The 21360-nt window shown below is 43.4% G+C and overlaps 2 long non-coding RNA genes across 6 annotated transcripts; one reads left to right on the forward strand and one right to left on the reverse strand.

The window, feature by feature from the left end:
- Nucleotides 1-1644: 1644 nt before the first annotated feature.
- LOC145401750 (uncharacterized) lies at nucleotides 1645-4084 on the reverse strand. 3 transcript variants are annotated; one of them, XR_013897657.1, is made up of 3 exons: nucleotides 3810-4084; nucleotides 3363-3546; nucleotides 1645-1742 (listed from the first exon to the last, which is right to left on the reverse strand). It is a non-coding gene; the product is annotated as an uncharacterized LOC145401750 (long non-coding RNA). The 3 variants fall into 3 exon arrangements; XR_013897655.1 differs by having other exon boundaries at nucleotides 3759-4084; XR_013897656.1 differs by having other exon boundaries at nucleotides 3705-4084.
- A 1016-nt stretch (nucleotides 4085-5100) lies between these two features.
- Nucleotides 5101-20424, forward strand: LOC145401751 (uncharacterized). 3 transcript variants are annotated; one of them, XR_013897659.1, is made up of 5 exons: nucleotides 5101-6298; nucleotides 6457-6640; nucleotides 8277-8439; nucleotides 10972-11188; nucleotides 20232-20424. It is a non-coding gene; the product is annotated as an uncharacterized LOC145401751 (long non-coding RNA). The 3 variants fall into 3 exon arrangements; XR_013897658.1 differs by having other exon boundaries at nucleotides 5101-6244; XR_013897660.1 differs by having other exon boundaries at nucleotides 5101-6193.
- The last annotated feature ends 936 nt before the right edge of the window (nucleotides 20425-21360 follow it).

Genomic DNA, 21360 nt, shown 5'->3' on the forward strand with positions numbered 1-21360 from the left:
CTGACTGACCAGGCCTGCATCTACAAAGGATATGGAAAGGAAATCTGGTTTACCTTTAACATCACTGCCAGATGAATGGCTGCAGATGTCTTGCAATTCTGTCCACCATCATCATCACAGCAGCAGGCCACGTTGGTTCACTGCAAAGTAAAGGTTTCTCCCATCTTCTTCCTCTCTGGTGTATTGTCTGTCAGCAGGTTCCATCAATTTCCAGCCAACCTTGATATCAGAACAAGATGGCACCATGACACTCACCATCCACTCCTCCATCTGACGACAAAAATCATTATCAGTGTCATCTTTGTTTTTTAATGGTTGCAACACGCTTGCATGCACCAGCCTACATCACCTAATGGCGGCTCTCCATGCAACTCAAACTCTACCTGCCACCCTATTCAGTCCCTTATCCTTGGGGTCAGTCAATGACTTCATCCACGGTGTTTTTCTGCCTACCTCTCTCAACCCTACCTCTAACGATAATGTTTCTCACTTTCTGCACGCAACTGTCAACCTCCATCCTCTCCACATGCCCAAACCACCTCAATCTACCCCTCCTCATCACATCAACACATTCCAGTCCCATCCTACCACTTAACTTCCATCGTAAACCTAGCCCCCCAGGCCTCACACTCAAGGATGCACTGCACATCCACCTAATCACTGTCATTTCTGTGCGTCTGAGCCTGCGAATATCCTCTTACTTTACTGCCCAGGTCTCACTACCATACAGCATTACACTCCTAATGCATGCCACATATAAAGACCCTTAAGCATGGAGGGAGAGTCCTCTCAATGTCAGGAGAGGCAACAGCTCCCTGAACTTCTTCCAACCACTTCTCACCCTAGCCACAGAGCTGCTCCAGCCTCACCTCCAGCACACAACATGTCTCCCAAATAACAAAACTTTTCCACACACTCAAGAGATTCACCAGCAAGTTCAATCCTTTCACGTCTGACAATCTCCACCTACTCTCCCCGACACACCACACACATGAAATCAGCATTATCTTGCAGTCTACCTCTAATACCACTACATCTCTTATGCACCCACTAATCACAAACACTGCACAAGACAGAATTACTTCCCACGCCCTTGTGGCAAACTGCACATGGCCACTCTCCCTCGTCTTTGACAGTACCACCACCAACCCTAGATATCATCACTTTTGTTTTATCTGCATTTACCCTTAAGCCCTTGTGCCCCATACCATCTCTCCACTTCCTAAATCTTTCCTCTGCCTCCCTTTCATTCTCTGCAATCAACGCCAAATCATCAGCATACAACAACTCCCACGGAGTCCGTTTCTAAAGTCTCGTGAAAGGGCTTCATGAACCATGATAAACAACATGGGACTCAAAACTGACCCCTGATGCACACCAACGTTCACGGAAAACTCATCACTCAAATCTCCATTCACTCCTATCATCATCATCATCAATTCTCTTCTCACTCTTATACATGGAGCAGTTATGATCCAGAAAAAGGAAAATACATAAGTCATTATCATCAATATTTTTATTCATCAAGCCTTGCAATTCTCATTCATTCTGGGTAAGGTACAAATTAAGCATCACTCACCTTCTCACTGCATCCAAGAAGGTCCCCTCATGCAGGTGTCCAGGCAACCACCCTTCCCCCAGTCAGGATCTCCCAGCAATAATGACTTGCATGGTTCAGCCAAGATCTGCAGCGCCTCCTTCTTGCTGCCTTCCTTACCGGGCTGATGCTTTCAGATATCAGCCTGTGAAAAGGATCACTCTAAGGAAAATATGCTGTGCGCCCATTCATCTAGAGTTACTGTTCACATATTAAGAAAAAAAAAAAAATACTATGCTGGGTGGTAACCATATAACCAAATGTTGGTGCCTGGTGGTTTAGTGGGTAATTACGGTGCTGCAATCAGACTGAGCCGGTGCAGGTTTATATCCAAGGTGTGGTTGGGGTTCATTGCTCACATAATGCCACTCAGGGATGAGTGAGGCTGGCCACTCTCATCTTTGCCTAGCCCTGGGCTCCTATGCTCCTCATGGGGCAATGTAGGATTGGATGATGAAAAAAAATGAATGAAAAAAATGAAAATGAAAAACTAACATTATGGTACCATTACTGGGAGAGATTTAGTTAGATGGTGAACTCTCCCAGTCTGCTGGCAAGAATACCATACTTCACTCAGCACACACTTTGGTGCTTAATGACATAAATTCAATATACACCTTTTCCTGAAACTAACTGATTCTACTACTTTCATTATTGTATATTCACCTGCTTTTCCACTTGCTAATCCTGTGATGCTTAGTTGGGTACAGCACACCACCATTTAACAACTGCCATGCATTTTTGAAACTCTCTATCCATCTACAGTATTGCCAGACGCCTTAATTCCGTAAGGGATGGTCACAAACAAATCGCTTCCATGTTGCCCTATCCCTGTGCTATTTCATTGCCCTGCTCCCAGCTCACACCCCTCTCTCTCATATACTTCTCCCCTCCACCTCTCCATCTCATCCTTGGCCTCCCCCTCCCTCTCTCCCCCTCTGCCTCACTCACATACACTCTTCTTGTCAGTCTCTACTCTCCACACAGCCAATTGTTTAATGTATTTTGCATTGTAATCATGAAAGCAAGAAGATCAGGGACTGGTAATGAGAAATCAGGCATCACAGTGACTGTATACTAAAAAAATGTTAAATTTGTATTGATCTCACAAGCCAATGACTGTACACTATAGTGACTGTATAACAAGGATGTGTTGTATTTTTTATACTGACTGGCAAACAGTGGGTATACAGTAATATTTTCTATTGGTTCCTCTCATCACCAGCAACAACCACTTCCTTTACCACTTCCTTAGTTGGATGAAGTTAGATTAATGCTTAAAACTGCCAACTTCATTGTCTCATTTTTCTTCCCTGCAGTGTGACTGGGTTAGATGAGGTTACATTAATGCTTTGGGGAGTCTGAGGAGCAAAGGCACCCAGTCAGGTTAAGTTAGATGTGGTTAGGTTTGGATAAAACATGGGTTTTCCAATTTGTTATTCAATCCATTTGATATGAACCATCATTTTTTAGCAAAAATGTTTCTTTTCTCTGCATGGGTTCCTACATTCAATAGAGGGAGGGAGGAGGCAGGAAAAACAGGGAAACGAGGCAATTCTGAAAATGAGTCAAAATGAACCACCAAAAATAATCAGAAAACCATTGTTTTATCCACAAAATTGTGTTTGCCAGAAAGTACAAATGTATTCTTTGGGGAGTTAAAATTGTGCAATAATGGGGTCACAGAGTTATGGAGGGTGACAGCACTACAGTATGTAGCATACAGAAGAAAATAACAACAAGAGCAGAAAATGAAACTCTTTACCCATCTCAGCAAGAAGAAATGCACAGGCTCTACCATGCCTTAAAGAGGTGGTGATAAAATCCTTCACTACACTGCACGGCCCATCTTGGCCAACAGTTCTGAGCATCGGCCACAGGTCTTGGTGTGAGGGTCATCGCTGCTTCACTGAGGTGTGGCTTTTGAACTGGCACTCACTCACAACATCCTGCCAAAAAGGAAAAATGGAATTAGGTCTTTGTGAATGGCTAAGAGAATACGGGTCCTGTATGGCCGAGTATTCCAGTTCCCAGCAGTCTTTGGCCATCAACGAGGCCTTCATTTCTTACACCACATTTATCTGATGCCCTATTTTACTCATCTCACCACAGCAGTGTTGCCAACTGTTGGGACATATCCCTAAACCTGGGAATTTTTTACTAATTTTCAAAGACGTAGAGATGGAAAGACCATCCATCCATTGCCAGACACCTCAATCCCGTTCGGGGTGGCCACAAACAAATCGCCTCCACATCACCCTGTCCCTCGCCATTTCACTGCCCTGCTCCCAACTCACACACCCCTCTCTCATATACGCCCAGGCAAAATTCTTAAAAACCTAGGGATTTCAGATATTCATTAATAATTAGTAGAATTTTTTATAAGAAAAACAGCCAATAAATATTGTCTTTTATGCCGTTATAAAGAGTAAAGCTTTGCTGTTTTCTTTCCATTCAGGCCTTAAGTTTGCCATACTGCTGTGCTGATTATCAATGAAATCTGACATTAAAATACCAAAAGCGTTATATATAAACTGTTTCCCCGGAGCTGAAGATAAATTTCCAAATCCAATTTCATGGCAGGAAATATGACATTGCTCTATTTATATATTTACTATTCCTCTATCATATAACGTATACTTTGTATTTTCACCCTCAGGAGCATCAGGAATACTTAGAGGAATTATCTAGACAATGAAACATATTATCATTAACTATAATGAAAACAAGCTATATAATCTTTATTTTTCTTATTCTTAATGTATAGTAGTTCAGAAAACTGGATGCATATTGAAAAATAAAATAACTTTTTCTCTAAGAAACGTAATTAAATGCCATTGCATTCATTATTTGGGTTCTCCTTTCTCCATGAACCTTATTAATCACTTCATAAGAAACATATTATGTGCATTTCTTGTTGAAAAATAATTCATGTAGGGACGGGCTTAGGGGCTTTGACTTTAAACGTAAGGACTTTAGATTTCTTTAGGGATATTTGGACCAAAAATGAATTTTCGGGTTGACAACACCATACCAGCGCAATATTTCTCAGATGCAGTGCGGCCATATTAATGCGTTCATCTTATACTACCAATATTAAATATACTGATGCCAGCCTGTCACCCCTCCCCTGCCGACGGATCGGGACTGGAGGACACAGCTTACTTCCAGCAGTTCTCCGAGCCACATAATAACAGTACATGACCTACCTTACTGTAATGGTGTCTGTATCTTCCACAATACGAAAAAAACAGTCATCCAGTGTGTGTGCCAGTGAAATTTAACGGCATTATGCCACCACATGCAATGCACATGCCGTACTGTTTATTTTAAGTGTCTATACTTCCACTGAAAAGACCATCACACTGCAGGCTAAGAAAGGATCGGAATCTCTTCCCGACTCTGTCCTGAGGCAGAATTGTCTTGTTAATGTTGTGACGCAGAATATCACTTGCGGCGAATTATCCCAAAACTGTTTCAAATATGAAATCAGGAATTGTGGAAGGCAGGATAAAATATATAAAGAATATAGAAGAAAGAGGAAATGAACTATTGGAAAAAATATGGACTGCAATAAAAGAGGACCAGAAAAACCAGTGGAGGAAAATATCACTGAAATATATGGAAGAAAGTGGAATAGAAATTAGAAACCTGATAAAGATTAAAGTAGTGGAAATAATGCAAATATTATGGCTGGCATCAGTATATTTAATATTGGTAGTATAAGATCAACGCATTAATATGGCCGCACTGCATCTGAGAAATCTTATTCTGGTATGGTGTTGCCAACCCGAAAATTCATTTTTGGTCCAAATATCCCTAAAGAAATCTAAAGTCCTTACGTTTAAAGTCAAAGCCCCTAAGCCCGTCCCTACATGAATTATTTTTCAACAAGAAATGCACATAATATGTTTCTTATGAAGTGATTAATAAGGTTCATGGAGAAAGGAGAACCCAAATAATGAATGCAATGGCATTTAATTACGTTTCTTAGAGAAAAAGTTATTTTATTTTTCAATATGCATCCAGTTTTCTGAATTCCTATATATTAAGAAGAAGAAAAATAAAGTTTATATAGCTTGTTTTCATTATAGTTAATGATAATATGTTTCATTGTCTAGATAATTCCTCTAAGTATTCCTGATGCTCCTGAGGGTGAAAATACAAAGTATACGTTATATGATAGAGGAATAGTAAATATATAAATAGAGCAATGTCATATTTCCTGCCATGAAATTGGATTTGGAAATTTATCTTCAGCTCCGGGGAAACAGTTTATATATAACGCTTTTGGTATTTCAATGTCAGATTTCATTGATAATCAGCACAGCAGTATGGCAAACTTAAGGCCTGAATGGAAAGAAAACAGCAAAGCTTTACTCTTTATAACGGCATAAAAGACAATATTTATTGGCTGTTTTTCTTATAAAAAATTCTACTAATTATTAATGAATATCTGAAATCCCTAGGTTTTTAAGAATTTTGCCTGGGCGTATATGAGAGAGGGGTGTGTGAGTTGGGAGCAGGGCAGTGAAATGGCGAGGGACAGGGTGATGTGGAGGCGATTTGTTTGTGGCCACCCCGAACGGGATTGAGGTGTCTGGCAATGGATGGATGGTCTTTCCATCTCTACGTCTTTGAAAATTAGTAAAAAATTCCCAGGTTTAGGGATATGTCCCAACAGTTGGCAACACTGCTGTGGTGAGATGAGTAAAATAGGGCATCAGATAAATGTGGTGTAAGAAATGAAGGCCCCGTTGATGGCCAAAGACTGCTGGGAACTGGAATACTCGGCCATACAGGACCCGTATTCTCTTAGCCATTCACAAAGACCTAGTTCCATTTTTCCTTTTTGGCAGGATGTTGTGAGTGAGTGCCAGTTCAAAAGCCACACCTCAGTGAAGCAGCGATGACCCTCACACCAAGACCTGTGGCCGATGCTCAGAACTGTTGGCCAAGATGGGCCGTGCAGTGTAGTGAAGGATTTTATCACCACCTCTTTAAGGCATGGTAGAGCCTGTGCATTTCTTCTTGCTGAGATGGGTAAAGAGTTTCATTTTCTGCTCTTGTTGTTATTTTCTTCTGTATGCTACATACTGTAGTGCTGTCACCCTCCATAACTCTGTGACCCCATTATTGCACAATTTTAACTCCCCAAAGAATACATTTGTACTTTCTGGCAAACACAATTTTGTGGATAAAACAATGGTTTTCTGATTATTTTTGGTGGTTCATTTTGACTCATTTTCAGAATTGCCTCGTTTCCCTGTTTTTCCTGCCTCCTCCGTCCCTCTATTGGATGTAGGAACCCATGCAGAGACAAGAAACATTTTTGCTGGAAAATGATGGTTCATATCAAATGGATTGAATAACAAATTGGAAAACCCATGTTTTATCCAAACCTAACCACATCTAACTTAACCTGACTGGGTGCCTTTGCTCCTCAGACTCCCCAAAGCATTAATGTAACCTCATCTAACCCAGTCACACTGCAGGGAAGAAAAATGAGACAATGAAGTTGGCAGTTTTAAGCATTAATCTAACTTCATCCAACTAAGGAAGTGGTAAAGGAAGTGGTTGTTGCTGGTGATGAGAGGAACCAATAGAAAATAAAACTGTATACCCACTGTTTGCCAGTCAGTATAAAAAATGCAACACACCCTTGTTATACAGTCACTATAGTGTACAGGCATTTGCTTGTGAGATCAATACAAATTTAACATTTTTTTAGTATACAGTCACTGTGATGCCTGATTTCTCATTACCAGTCCCTGATCTTCTTGCTTTCATGATTACAATGCAAAATACATTAAACAATTGGCTGTGTCGAGAGTAGAGACTGACAAGAAGAGTGTATGTGAGTGAGGCAGAGGGGGAGAGAGGGAGGGGGAGGCCAAGGATGAGATGGAGAGGTGGAGGGGAGAAGTATATGAGAGAGAGAGGTGTGAGCTGGGAGCAGGGCAATGAAATAGCACAGGGATAGGGCAACATGGAAGCGATTTGTTTGTGACCATCCCTTACGGAATTAAGGCGTCTGGCAATACTGTAGATGGATAGAGAGTTTCAAAAATGCATGGCAGTTGTTAAATAGTGGTGTGCTGTACCCAACTAAGCATCACAGGATTAGCAAGTGGAAAAGCAGGTGAATATACAATAATGAAAGTAGTAGAATCAGTTAGTTTCAGGAAAAGGTGTATATTGAATTTATGTCATTAAAACCAAGAAACAGTGTGCACCAAAGTGTGTGCTGAGTGAAGTATGGTATTCTTGCCAGCAGCCTGGGAGAGTTCACCATCTAACTAAATCTCTCCCAGTAATGGTACCATAATGTTAGTTTTTCATTTTCATTTTTTTCATTCATTTTTTTTCATCATCCAATCCTACATTGCCCCATGAGAGCATAGGAACCCAGGGCTAGGCAAAGATGAGAGTGGCCAGCCTCACTCATCCCTGAGTGGCATTATGTGAGCAATGAACCCCAACCACACCTTGGATATAAACCTGCACCGGCTCAATCTGATTGCAGCACCGTAATTACCCACTAAACCACCAGGCACCAACATTTGGTTATATGGTTACCACCCAGCATAGTATTTTTTTTTTTTTTCTTAATATGTGAACAGTAACTCTAGATGAATGGGCGCACAGCATATTTTCCTTAGAGTGATCCTTTTCACAGGCTGATATCTGAAAGCATCAGCCCGGTAAGGAAGGCAGCAAGAAGGAGGCGCTGCAGATCTTGGCTGAACCATGCAAGTCATTATTGCTGGGAGATCCTGACGGGGGGAAGGGTGGTTGCCTGGACACCTGCATGAGGGGACCTTCGTGGATGGAGTGAGAAGGTGAGTGATGCTTAATTTGTACTTATGTACCCAGGAGGAAAATATGGAAGCTGAAAAACCAAGTAGTAAGGGATGCCTTCTATAGCGAGTTGAGGAGAGTGGTGGCTGAACAGGGAGCTGTAGACAGAGGCGTTAATGAACAGTACAGAGCCCTCAAGAACAATTTCTTGAGAGTTACTGATGTAACATGCGGCTGGACAAGAGGACCACCAAGACATAAAGTAACTTGGTGGTGGGATGAGGGTGTAGAAGCTGCAATTAAGGAGAAAAGAAGGCTTTTCCGGGAATGGAAGAAGGGTGGTAGCAAAGAGGAATATTTGGCTGCCAAGCGTAGGGCTAGGAGAGAGGTATACAGGGCAAAGTCTGAGTCACAGAGACAATTACTTGATAACCTAAATCATGGGGAAAGGAAAAATATATTTAGGGTGGCAGGTCAGGTGAAGAGGGATAATCGGGATATTATAGGTGAGCAGTGTGTGAAGAATGATGAAGGAAGGGTAGTGGTGAACAGTGAGGATATTAAAGATGCATGTAGAGAGCATTATAGCCGGTTGTTGAATGAGGGGTTTGACTGGGACAGGGAAGGTTTGGAGCCAGCAGATCCAGTGTCTGGCCCTTGGCCTTTGATTGATACTGCTACTGTGAGTGAGGCAATAGGCAGGATGAAGGTGGGGAAGGCAGCAGGTGTGTCTGGGTTGACTGCCGAAATGTTGAAGGCCTCAGGCGATATAGGGGTGAGGTTAGTCACTGACCTGATAAATAGGATTATTTATGAGTGTGTTGTCCCAGATGATTGGCTGAAGAGTGTAATTGTAAATGTGTATAAAGGGAAGGGTGATGCCCTGGAAAGAGGAAATTATAGAGGTATAAAGCTTTTAGATCAGATAATGAAGGTAATGGAGAGAGTTTTAGAAGGTATGATTAGAGAAAGAGTGAATATTGATGAGATGCAGTTTGGGTTTATGCCAGGTAGGGGGACCACTGATGCCATATTCATTGTTCGACAGCTTCAGGAAAAATATATTGGTAGGAGAAGGGATCTTTATTTTGTTTTTGTTGATTTGGAAAAGGCCTTTGACAGAGTCCCTAGAGAGGTGGTGAAGTGGGCAATGAGAAAGCTTGGCTTGGAGGAGTGGCTGGTTAGGGTGGTTATGGCCATGTATATGGGTGCTCACACCCAGGTGAGAGTGAATGGAGATTTGAGTGATGAGTTTTCCATGAATGTTGGTGTGCATCAGGGGTCAGTCTTGAGTCCCATGTTGTTTATCATGGTACTTGAAGCCCTTTCACATGACTTGAGAAACGGACTCCGGTGGGAGTTGTTGTATGCTGATGATTTGGTGTTGATTGCAGAGAGTGAAAGGGAGGCGGAGGAAAGGTTTAGGGAGTGGAGAGATGGTATGGGGCACAAGGGCTTAAGGGTAAATGCAGATAAAAAAAAAGTGATGATATCTAGGGTTGGTGGCGGTACTGTCAAAGACGAGGGAGAGTGGCCATGTGCAGTTTGCCACAAGGGCGTGGGAAGTAATTCCATCTTGTGCAGTGTGTGTGATAAGTGGGTGCATAAGAGATGTAGTGGTATTAGAGGTAGACTGTGAGATAATGCAGTGTTTGTGATAAGTGGGTGCGTAAGAGATGTAGTGGTATTAGAGGTAGACTGTGAGATAATGCAGTGTTTGTGATAAGTGGGTGCATAAGAGATGTAGTGGTATTAGAGGTAGACTGTGAGATAATGCAGTGTTTGTGATAAGTGGGTGCGTAAGAGATGTAGTGGTATTAGAGGTAGACTGCAAGATAATGCTGATTTTATGTGTGCGGTGTGTCGGGGAGAGCAGGTGGAGATTGTCAGACGTGAAAGGATTGATCTTGCTGGTGAATCTCTTGAGTGTGTGGAAGAGTTTTGTTATTTGGGAGACATGTTTTGTGCTGGAGGTGAGGCTGGAGCAGCTCTGTGGCTAGGGTGAGCTGTGGCTGGAAGAAGTTCAGGGTGCTGTTGCCTCTCCTGACATTGAGAGGACTCTCTCTCCATGCTTAAGGGTCTTTATATGTGGCATGCATTAGGAGTGTAATGCTGTATGGTAGTGAGACCTGGGCAGTAAAGTAAGAGGATATTCGCAGGCTCAGACGCACAGAAATGACAGTGATTAGGTGGATGTGCAGTGCATCCTTGAGTGTGAGGCCTGGGGGGCTAGGTTTACGATGGAAGTTAAGTGGTAGGATGGGACTGGAATGTGTTGATGTGATGAGGAGGGGTAGATTGAGGTGGTTTGGGCATGTGGAGAGGATGGAGGTTGACAGTTGCGTGCAGAAAGTGAGAAACATTATCGTTAGAGGTAGGGTTGTGAGAGGTAGGCAGAAAAACACCTTGGATGAAGTCATTGAGTGTGACCCCAAGGATAAGGGACTGAATAGGGTGGCAGGTAGAGTTTGAGTTGCATGGAGAGCCGCCATTAGGTGATGTAGGCTGGTGCATGCAAGCGTGTTGCAACCATTAAAAACAAAGATGACACTGATAATGATTTTTGTCGTCAGATGGAGGAGTGGATGGTGAGTGTCATGGTGCCATCTTGTTCTGATATCAAGGTTGGCTGGAAATTGATGGAACCTGCTGACAGACAATACACCAGAGAGGAAGAAGATGGGAGAAACCTTTACTTTGCAGTGAACCAACGTGGCCTGCTGCTGTGATGATGATGGTGGACAGAATTGCAAGACATCTGCAGCCATTCATCTGGCAGTGATGTTAAAGGTAAACCAGATTTCCTTTCCATATCCTTTGTAGATGCAGGCCTGGTCAGTCAGCCACACCCCAAGGATTTTTATACGCAGTGTCACTCTACCGGGGACCCATTGGGTACGTCAGCTTAGCATCCTAGGAATTGTCTGGCATCAGGTTCTTCACTAGTTTAGCAAAGGCCAGTATGATCCCACATGTCTAGTGCTTCTGTATGTGTGAGAATTATTATTATTATTTTTTTTAGCGTGACTGGTAAAATATATGGTAGAATACTCATTGATAGGGTTAGGCATATGACAGAGGAGCTAGTTGGAGAAGAACAAGGGGGATTTAGGAAGGGAAAAGGGTGTGTAGATCAGATATTTGTTCAAAGATGTTTAGTGGAGAAGTATCTAGAGAAGGGAAGGAAAGTGTATGCTGCCTTCATGGACTTGGAGAAAGCTTATGACAGAATAGATAGGCAAGGTATGTGGAAGGTATTAAGAATATATGGAGTGGAGGGGAAATTGTTCAGTGCTGTGAAGAGTATGTACGAAGGAGCTAGGGCTACGGTGCGAGTGGATGGTGAGCTGAGTGAGCTCTTTGATCTCAGTGTGGGACTGAAACAGGGGTGTGTGATGTCTCCATGGCTGTTTAATATATACATGGATGGGGTTGTAAAGGAGGTGCAGGGTAGGGCAGTGGATGTAGGGGTGGCTCTAGTGAATGAGGGTGATATTTGGAAGATTCCGGTGTTGCTGTTTGCTGATGATACAGTAATGTTGAGTGAAGATGAATGGGAGTTGCAAGGTTTGGTGAATGAATTTGGGACAGTGTGTAGGAGGAGGAATCTGAAAGTTAATGTAAACAAAAGTAAAGTTATGGTGTTTGAGAGGAATGCAGTCACAGAGTGTGCAGTGAGGTTGGATGGTGAGGATATGGAGAATGTGAGTGCATTCAAGTACTTGGGTAGTGTGATGAGTAAGGATGGAACTTTGGGGGATGAAGTGCATGAAAGGGTACAGCAGGGAAGAAAGGTTGTTGGTTCACTGAAAGCAGTGATGAGAAATAGGGAGGTGAGTATGGAAGTTAAGAAGTCACTGCATGATGGTATTGTGATCCCTACCCTGACGTATGGAAGCGAGGCATGGACCTTGCAAGAGGGTAACAAGTCAAGAGTGAGAGCAGTGGAAATGAGTTACTTGAGAGGAGCATGTGGAGTGACATGGAGGGACAGGTTGACGAATGAAGAAGTGAAGGAACGTTGTGGGGTGGATGTGGATGTGGTTGAGAAGATTAGGAGAAATACACTGAGGTGGTTTGGACATGTGGAGAGAATGGAGAATGAACGACTGACTAAGAAGGTGTGTGTAGGTGAGGTGGAGGGAGGGAGAGGGAGGGGTGGATTGAGGATGAGGTGGAAGGATGGAGTTGAGAGGTATATGAGTGAGGGGGGAGGGTAGTCAAATGGTGAGTGACAGAGCGACTTGGAGGCGTTTTGTCTGCGGCCACCCTTTGCGGGATTAGGGCGTCGGGCTATAGATAGATAGATTTTTTTTTTTTTTGCAGGAGTTTTTGTGTAGTATCTCTTCTTTAGTGATTAATGTTTGCATAGTACATGATAACATTTCTCTTTTAATGCTGTTTATACCTTCTTAGTACTGTATCACCATAGTCTGCATCAGTAGCAGCAGCACAATCACCCATACCTCTTTTCCTACCCTTGGATGGGGGGCGTGTGAGGTCCGGTGTACAGAGTCAAAAAGAGAGAGAGAGGGAGAGAGAAAATAACTAAGTCTGTCCAGTTGAATGAACCACACTAATAATTCCAGCTTCACTTTAGTAACATCAGTTTAACAACATAGTATTTGCATCAGTTAACATCATAGTATTTGCATCAGTTAACAACATAGTATTTGCATCAGTTAACATATTAATATTTGCATCAGTTAACATATTAATATTTGCATCAGTTAACAACATAGTATTTGCATCAGTTAACAACATAGTATTTGCATCAGTTAACAACATAGTATTTGCATCAGTTAACAACATAGTATTTGCATCAGTTAACAACATAGTATTTGCATCAGTTAACATATTAGTATTTGCATCAGTTAACATATTAGTATTTGCATCAATTAACATATAAGTATTTGCATCAGTTAACTATCTATCTGTCTGTCTATTGCCAGTCACCTTAATCCCATAGGGGTGGCCACAAACAAATCGCCTCCACATCACCCTGTCGCCCGCCATTTCACTGCCGTGCTCAGTTAACACAGTAGTATTTACAACTCCAGGCTTATTTGAACATGAACCCTTCCTCTGCAGTCTTCCATCCTCCATTTGGGGATGTGGAGGAAATTGAGGAAAGTTTGTTTAGCCAGGCAGGGGAGCCGTCGGATTTTTTCATTGCGTAAAAGCAGATATTGAGATCTGCCCTTTCCTTTCCTCCATCCTTCTTTCCTTCCATCCTCTTCTGTCTTTCTTTCCTTCATTCTTTCCTTGTCCTTCTGCCTGTGTGTGACTCTACATTGAGTGACAAGCCAAATGGTTTCCTGTACACCAGGAAACCATTTACTATGCTGGGTGGTAACCATATAGCCAAATATTGGCACCTGGTGGTTTAGTGGGTAATTAAGGCACTCCATTCAGATTGAGCCAGTGCAGGTTTATATCCAAGGGGTGGTTGGGGTTTATTGCTCATGTAATGCCACTCAGGGATGAGTGAGGCTGGTCACTCTCATCTTAAATGTCAGGACCAACTTGCCTAGCCCCGGGCTCCTACCCTCCTCATGGGGCAGCGTAGGATTGAATGATGATGATAATGATAAAAATGACAGCATGTTTCCACCTAAAGAATTCCTGTATTGGGGTTGGCCGTGGCACAGCTGATATTCTCAATGTACTGGAAGCCAAACCAAAAGCCTATCTATCTATCTATCTATTGCCAGATGCCTTAATCCCGTAAGGGGTGGCCACAAACAGATCACCTCCATGATGCCCTGTCCCCCTCCATTTCACTGCCCTGCTCCCAGCTCACCCCCCCCCTCTCATATACCTCTCCACCCCATCTCTCCATCTCATCCTCGGTCTCCCCCTCCCTCTCCCTCCCTCCACCTCACTCACATACATTCTCCTTGTCAGTCTCTCAAAGAAGCCACAACCAGCTAATTACCCTCCAACAGTTGCTGGAAACTGTTGGGGAAAAAACAGCAGTTTGAGATACTGTATATGATATGATTTGTAACAATGTGAGAGTGTGTGCTTGGATGTTGACTCTTCTATACAGTCAGTTGGATAAAAGGCCTAATAATATGCAGGATAAATGACTAAATAAGAGATGTTATTAAATCATCAAAGGCACTTGGAATGTTAGCCTGAGTAGCATAGGTGTTAGGGTCATATTAACACTGAGTGTGTGAAGGTGTGGACAAACTTGTAGTGTTTAACAGTTACTTCTTGCAGCAGGACACCAGGACTGAACATCTGACTTACCTTACCTTGCCTTAGCCATAGCTCCTGTAAGTGTGAAGGTGTGGACAAACTTGTAGTGTTTAACAGTTACTTCTTGCAGCAGGACACCAGGACTGAACATCTGACTTACCTTACCTTGCCTTAGCCATAGCTCCTGTAAGTGGTAACATTCTTACCATCCAGGATTATGAGTTTTTCAGGAGATTTTGTGAAACAGAAGTTTGTCCAGAATATTTAGAGGTTAGATAGATTCCACACACTCACCTTAAATGTTAGGATCATCTTGCCTAGCCCTGGGCTCCTACGCTTGTCATGGGGCAACACAGGATTGGATGATGGATGGATGGATAAATGTTCTGCAAAACAGTTTAGGGCAAAGTTGTGCACCTAGTTGTTGTGTGAGAGTTGATATTGAGATGACCTTCATGGTTACTGAAAAGGATTGCTCATTGAACACCTGTTTCAGCCACTCATTGAAGAAAACACCTCAGTACACCTGAAAGCTTGCTCTTAATTATTCATTCACTTCATCTGTCTATCTATAGCCTGATGCCATAATCCCATAAGGGGTGGCCATTTGTCTTTGAGTTAGTGGTTTTGTGGGGAGGGGCACTAACCCTCCACCAACCCACTTGTTGACACATAGGGAACATGTGTGGGTTGGTTATATGGTTACCGCCCAGCGTTGTAAATGATTTCCTGGCTTACAGGAAACAATTAGGCTTGTTACTCAGTGTAAAGCCACCTGAAAGGGAAACAGGTGTAATAACAAGTAACAGGAAAGATGAGAGAAATGGGAAGAGAGGAGGGCAGACACAGAAAAAGAATGATAAATGTGATGGAAGAAGTAGGCAGCACAACATCAAGTGAGTGGATGATGGTGGTCACCGCCTACCACCGTTCTCTTGGTGTGGGATCAGTAGAGCAAACTAATGCAGGCATATCATTTATATTATAATTAATTTTGTGGCAGCACCAACAGACCCCTCCATATATGACATACAGCAGTGCAGGGTGTTGCCAATTTCCTTTCATAAAACTGTCTGTGCAAAACAAATAAAAATCATTCCAAAGCTTATTTTGTGTGGATGGGATGGAGTGGAGAGGTATATGAGAGAGGGGGGTGTGAGCTGGGAGCAGGGCAGGGAAATGGCGGGGGACAGGACGACATGGAGGCGATTTGTTTGTGGCCACCCCTTACGGGATTGAGGCGTCTTGCAGCAGATAGATGGGTAGATTATTTTCTATATAGTGCACATCACATGTTTGGTCCTCCCTTGGAAAGCTTATTGTATTTAGCATCTTGTTCCAGAGTTCATTCTGTAATCTATCCATCTGTCTATCTATCTATAGCCCGACACCGTAATTTCACAAAGGGTGGCCTTAGACAAAACGCCTCCAAGTCACTGTGTCACCCACCATTTGACTGCCCTCCCCCCGACTCACTCTCCTCTCCCTTATATACCTCTCAACTCCATCCCTCCACCTCTCCCTCCCTCCACTTCACCTACATACACCGTCTTAGTCAGTCTTTCATCCTCCATTCTCTCCACATGTCCAAACCACCTCAGTGTTGTTCTCTTTCCATAAACAGTAATATTTTATAATGTCAGTAATGTTGCCAGGGTTAACTATCTATCTATCTATTGCCAGACACTTTGATCCCGTAAGGGGTTGCTACAAACAAATTGCCTCCATGTCACCCTGACCCCCACCATTTCACTGCCCTGCTTGCGGCTCACCCCCCCCTCTCTCATATGCCTCTCCACTCCATCCCTCCATCTCATCCTTGGCCTCCCCATCTGTGCAAAATTATCTATGCAAAACAAATGAAAATAATTCCAAAGCTTATTTTGTATTGACTGCACATACTTATTTAGGCCTCCCTTGGCAGGCTTATTGTGTTTAGCATCTTGTTCCAGAGTTCTTCCTGTAATCTATCTATCTATCTATCTATAGCCCGACGCCCTAATCCCACAAAGGGTGGCCGTAGACAAAACGCCTCCAAGTTGCTCTGTCACCCACCATTTGACTGCCCTCCCCCCAGCTCACTCCCCCTCCCTCATATACCTCTCAACTCCATCCCTCCACCTCATCCTCGGTCTCCCCCTCCCTCTCCCTCCCTCCACTTCACCTACATACACCCTCTTAGTCAGTCTTTGATTCTCTCCACATGTCCAAACCACCTCAGTGTTGTTCTCTTTCCATCAACACTAATATTTTATAATGTCAGTAATGTCGCCAGGTTAACCAAATGTATCAAACAGCAGTAGACAAAATTTGAACATGTTACTCACCCAGGTCAACTCTGGAACTGTCTCCCTCTGTCTATATTTCCTTCTTCCTATGACCTCCAGTCTTTCAAACACAGGCATCTCAAAATGAACAGATCTTGAATTTGGCTTTCTTTTGTGTTGTTTTTGTTTTTTCTTGGAAGGAACTGTTTGCGGGCTCCTGGCCTTTGGTTCCTTCTTCCTTGCATTAAAAAAAAATAAAAATTATTGCTGTTTCTTGTGCTGATGTCCCAGCTGTGATCACTGACATGTGCTGCTTCAGGGGTATTGCCCAGGGATTCCTCAGAATAAATACAACTTCTGTCTATCTGTCTATTGCCAGACGCCTCAATCCCATAAGGGGTGGCCACAAACAAATCGCCTCCATGTCGCCCTGTCCCCCACCATTTCACTGCCCTGCTCCCAGCCCACTCCCCCCTCCCTCATATACCTCTCCACTGCATCCCTCCATCTCATCCTTGGTCTCTCCCTCCTGCTCCCCCCCTCCACTTCACTCACATACACTGTCCTTGTTAGTCAGGCGCCAATAATAGATGGTATAAATATAACATAGCATGTAATTAACCTCTGATGTAGGCAGCTGTGTTCAGTGGAATGTTTTATATGTTATCCTACACCAGGGTCTGGGTTAGATAAAGCTGAAATAAATTCTCTTACAGTTAATTTTGTAGTAAACCATTATTATCATGGATATGTGGTAGGTGGGGGCGCTCACCATCCACTCACTCAATGTAGTGCTGCTCTCGGGTGTCTGCCCTTTCCTCTCCTCCATCCTTCTTCGTGTCTTCCTCTTCTGTCTTTCTTTCCTTCATTCTTTCCTCTTCCTTCTGCCTGTGGGTGACTCTACACTGAGTGACAAGCCAAATGGTTTCCTGTACACCAGGAAACCATTTACTACGCTGGGTGGTAACCATATAACCAAATTATGGTGCCTGGTGGTTTAGTGGGTAATTAAGGTGCTCCAATCGGATTGAGCCTATGCAGGTTTATATCCAAGGGGTGGTTGGGGTTTATTGCTCATGTAATGCCACTCAGGGATGAGTGAGGCTGGTCAATCTCATCTTAAAAGTCAGCACCAACTTGCCTAGCCCTGGGCTCCTACGCTTCTCATGGGGCAACGTAGGATTGGATGATGGATGGATGGCTGGCTTGTCATGGATGTTGTACACTGACACTGAGGCTACACATACATGCAGACATAGTTGCCCAATACAGACAGAAAGCCAGCAGGTGGTGGAGTGAAGCTGACTGTATGGACAACAATTTGGGACAATAAAAAGTGAGAGACTGACGAGGAGAATGTATGTGAGTGAGGTGGAGTGGGGGAGAGAGAGGGGGAGGCCAAGGATGAGATGGAGAGGTGGAGTGGAGAGGTATATGGAGAGGAGGGTGTGAGCTGGGAGCAGGGCAGTGAAATAGTGGGGGACAGGGCGACATGGAGGTGATTTGATTGTGGCCACCCCATACGTGATTAAGGCGTCTGGGAGTAGATAGATAGATAGATAGATAGAAAGAAGCCCATGGACCTTATTGCAAGCTTCTACCACAAATGGCCATCCCTCTGGCCTTTCTTTGCTACTGTGTGTACAGGTATACCTGGATATACGATACCCCTGGATGCCATACCCCTGCTTAGCAATGGGGGTAAAAATACTGTACCAACATACCCTGCCTAACCATGGCCAATCCCCAGTATAACGATCGGTATTATTTTTTTACCAATTTTGATGATATTGTAGACTAAAATTGTGTGTTTAGGTTGATTTATAAACTGTTTTTAGATTAATGTGTTTTAGCCATAGGTGGGGTGAACATTGTCATTTTGGGGTACAGTTTACTAAGTGTGATTTTTTTCCAGGCTTATATTTGATGATTTTCATCTTTTATTTGTTGGTTTTAGTGAGTTATTTACAGGTGTTAGGCTTAGGTTAGCTTCTTTTACAGCTGTTAGGCCATTAGATTGGCTTTACACTTGTTTTTGGACTCATTTGGGTGGGTTTAGGACTTGGTTGGGGGGAAACTCAAGGCTGGTAAACGCATCCCATTACTTAAATGTTAAATCTACTCTGATGTATGATAGCCCGCCTAACAATGGGTTCTTACTTAACCAGTTGCATCATTAAACTGGGCTATACCTGTATTTCCTACTGTCTTTTGCTGTCTTTATTTCCCACTTTCTTCCTCTGTCTGCATTTCCTACTGTCTTCCTCTGTCTGCATTTCCTACTGTCTTCCTCTGTCTGCATTTCCTACTGTCTTCCTCTGTCTGCATTTCCTACTGTCTTCCTCTGTCTGCATTTCCTGCTGTCTTCCTCTGTCTGCATTTCCTACTGTCTTCCTCTGTCTGCATTTCCTGCTGTCTTCCTCTGTCTGCATTTCCTACTGTCTTCCTCTGTCTGCATTTCCTACTGTCTTCCTCTGTCTGCATTTCCTACTGTCTTCCTCTGTCTGTATTTCCTACTGTCTTCCTCTGTCTGTATTTCCTACTGTCTTCCTCTGTCTGTATTTCCTACTGTCTTCCTCTGTCTGCATTTCCTGCTGTCTTCCTCTGTCTGCATTTCCTACTGTCTTCCTCTGTCTGTATTTCCTACTGTCTTCCTCTGTCTGCATTTCCTACTGTCTTCCTCTGTCTGCATTTCCTACTGTCTTCCTCTGTCTGCATTTCCTACTGTCTTCCTCTGTCTGTATTTCCTACTGTCTTCCTCTGTCTGCATTTCCTACTGTCTTCCTCTGTCTGCATTTCCTACTGTCTTCCTCTGTCTGTATTTCCTACTGTCTTCCTCTGTCTGTATTTCCTACTGTCATCCTCTGTCTGTATTTCCTACTGTCTTCCTCTGTCTGTATTTCCTACTGTCTTCCTCTGTCTGCATTTCCTACTGTCTTCCTCTGTCTGTATTTCCTACTGTCTTCCTCTGTCTGCATTTCCTACTGTCTTCCTCTGTCTGCATTTCCTACTGTCTTCCTCTGTCTGCATTTCCTGCTGTCTTCCTCTGTCTGCATTTCCTACTGTCTTCCTCTGTCTGCATTTCCTGCTGTCTTCCTCTGTCTGTATTTCCTGCTGTCTTCCTCTGTCTGTATTTCCTGCTGTCTTCCTCTGTCTGTATTTCCTGCTGTCTTCCTCTGTCTGTATTTCCTGCTGTCATCCTCCGTCTTTATTTCTGTCTTCCCCTGTTTACATTTCCTGCTGTCATCCTCCATCTTTATTTCCTACTGTCTGTCCTCCAAATGTCGGTCCAGCACTGAACAGACCCGCCCCCAAGTTGATGAAGGCTGGCTGTTGATATTGTGTTTCTCTTTCCACAGTGACACCATCAGCAAGGCCTTGAAGCAGCTGCCAGTCAGATTTACCTGCCAGGGTGTTGGTGAGGCCCGGCTGGACTGGTGGTGGTGGCACAACACACTCTGGCTGCCAACAGGGTCATCTGGGGCAGCAGTTTTTAACCTGGGGTGCTGGCGTCCCAAGGGGGCGCTGAAAGCAGTATTAAGGGCTGCTGGAAAATGCTGTATTATTGTTTTTTTTTTTTTTTTTTTTTTTTAGTGGTTTTGCTTAGTATTGGCATCCTTGATGTTTTAATTTTGGATATTGTATAAAATAAATTGGTCAAGCTGTACTTCCCTTTACTTTACAGTACTTTATCCTTGTAGTTGTGTAGCAGCTGTAGTGCCAGTACCACATGCTGTAGTGCCAGTACCACATGCTGTAGTGCCAGTACCACATGCTGTAGTGCCAGTACCAGATGCTGTAGTGCCAGTACCACATGCTGTAGTGCCAGTACCAGATGTAGTGGTGCTGCACTAACACCACACTACAAGGGCTGCTGACACTGGAATAGGTCAAGAATCACTGACCTGGCAAGTAGGCTGGACAACAGGTGTGACAGCAGGCTGGATACCAGGCTGATGTATCCTATTACTACTACTGCTACTATGACTACAAAAGCCACAACAAATTACTACTACAACTACTATACAATACAAAAAAACTAAATAAGAATAATGCTGTACCTCCACCACAACTACTACTACTGCTACTAGCACACCACCACTATTGCTACTGTTACTACCACCATCACCACCACCTACTACTACCACCACACCACGACCACTACTACTATTACTACCACACCACCACCACTACTACTACTACTACTACCACCACCAGTACTATTATACTACTGCTACTACTACAACTGCCTCCACCACCACCCCTATTACTATACTACTACCACTATTACTACCCCACCACCATTACTACTACTACTACTGTGCTACTGCTATTACTATTGCTGCTGCTGCTGCTACTACTACCACCACTACTACTGCTTCTACTAGTACCACCACCAGGTCCACCACTACTACTACTACTACTACCACCACCACCACTACTACTGCTTCTACTAGTACCACCACCAATACCACCACCAGGTCCACC

The sequence above is a fragment of the Coenobita brevimanus genome, chromosome 56 (assembly GCF_032717465.1).
Source record: "Coenobita brevimanus isolate Jiangsu-jjx chromosome 56, ASM3271746v2, whole genome shotgun sequence".
NCBI classification, from domain to species: Eukaryota; Metazoa; Arthropoda; class Malacostraca; order Decapoda; family Coenobitidae; genus Coenobita; species Coenobita brevimanus.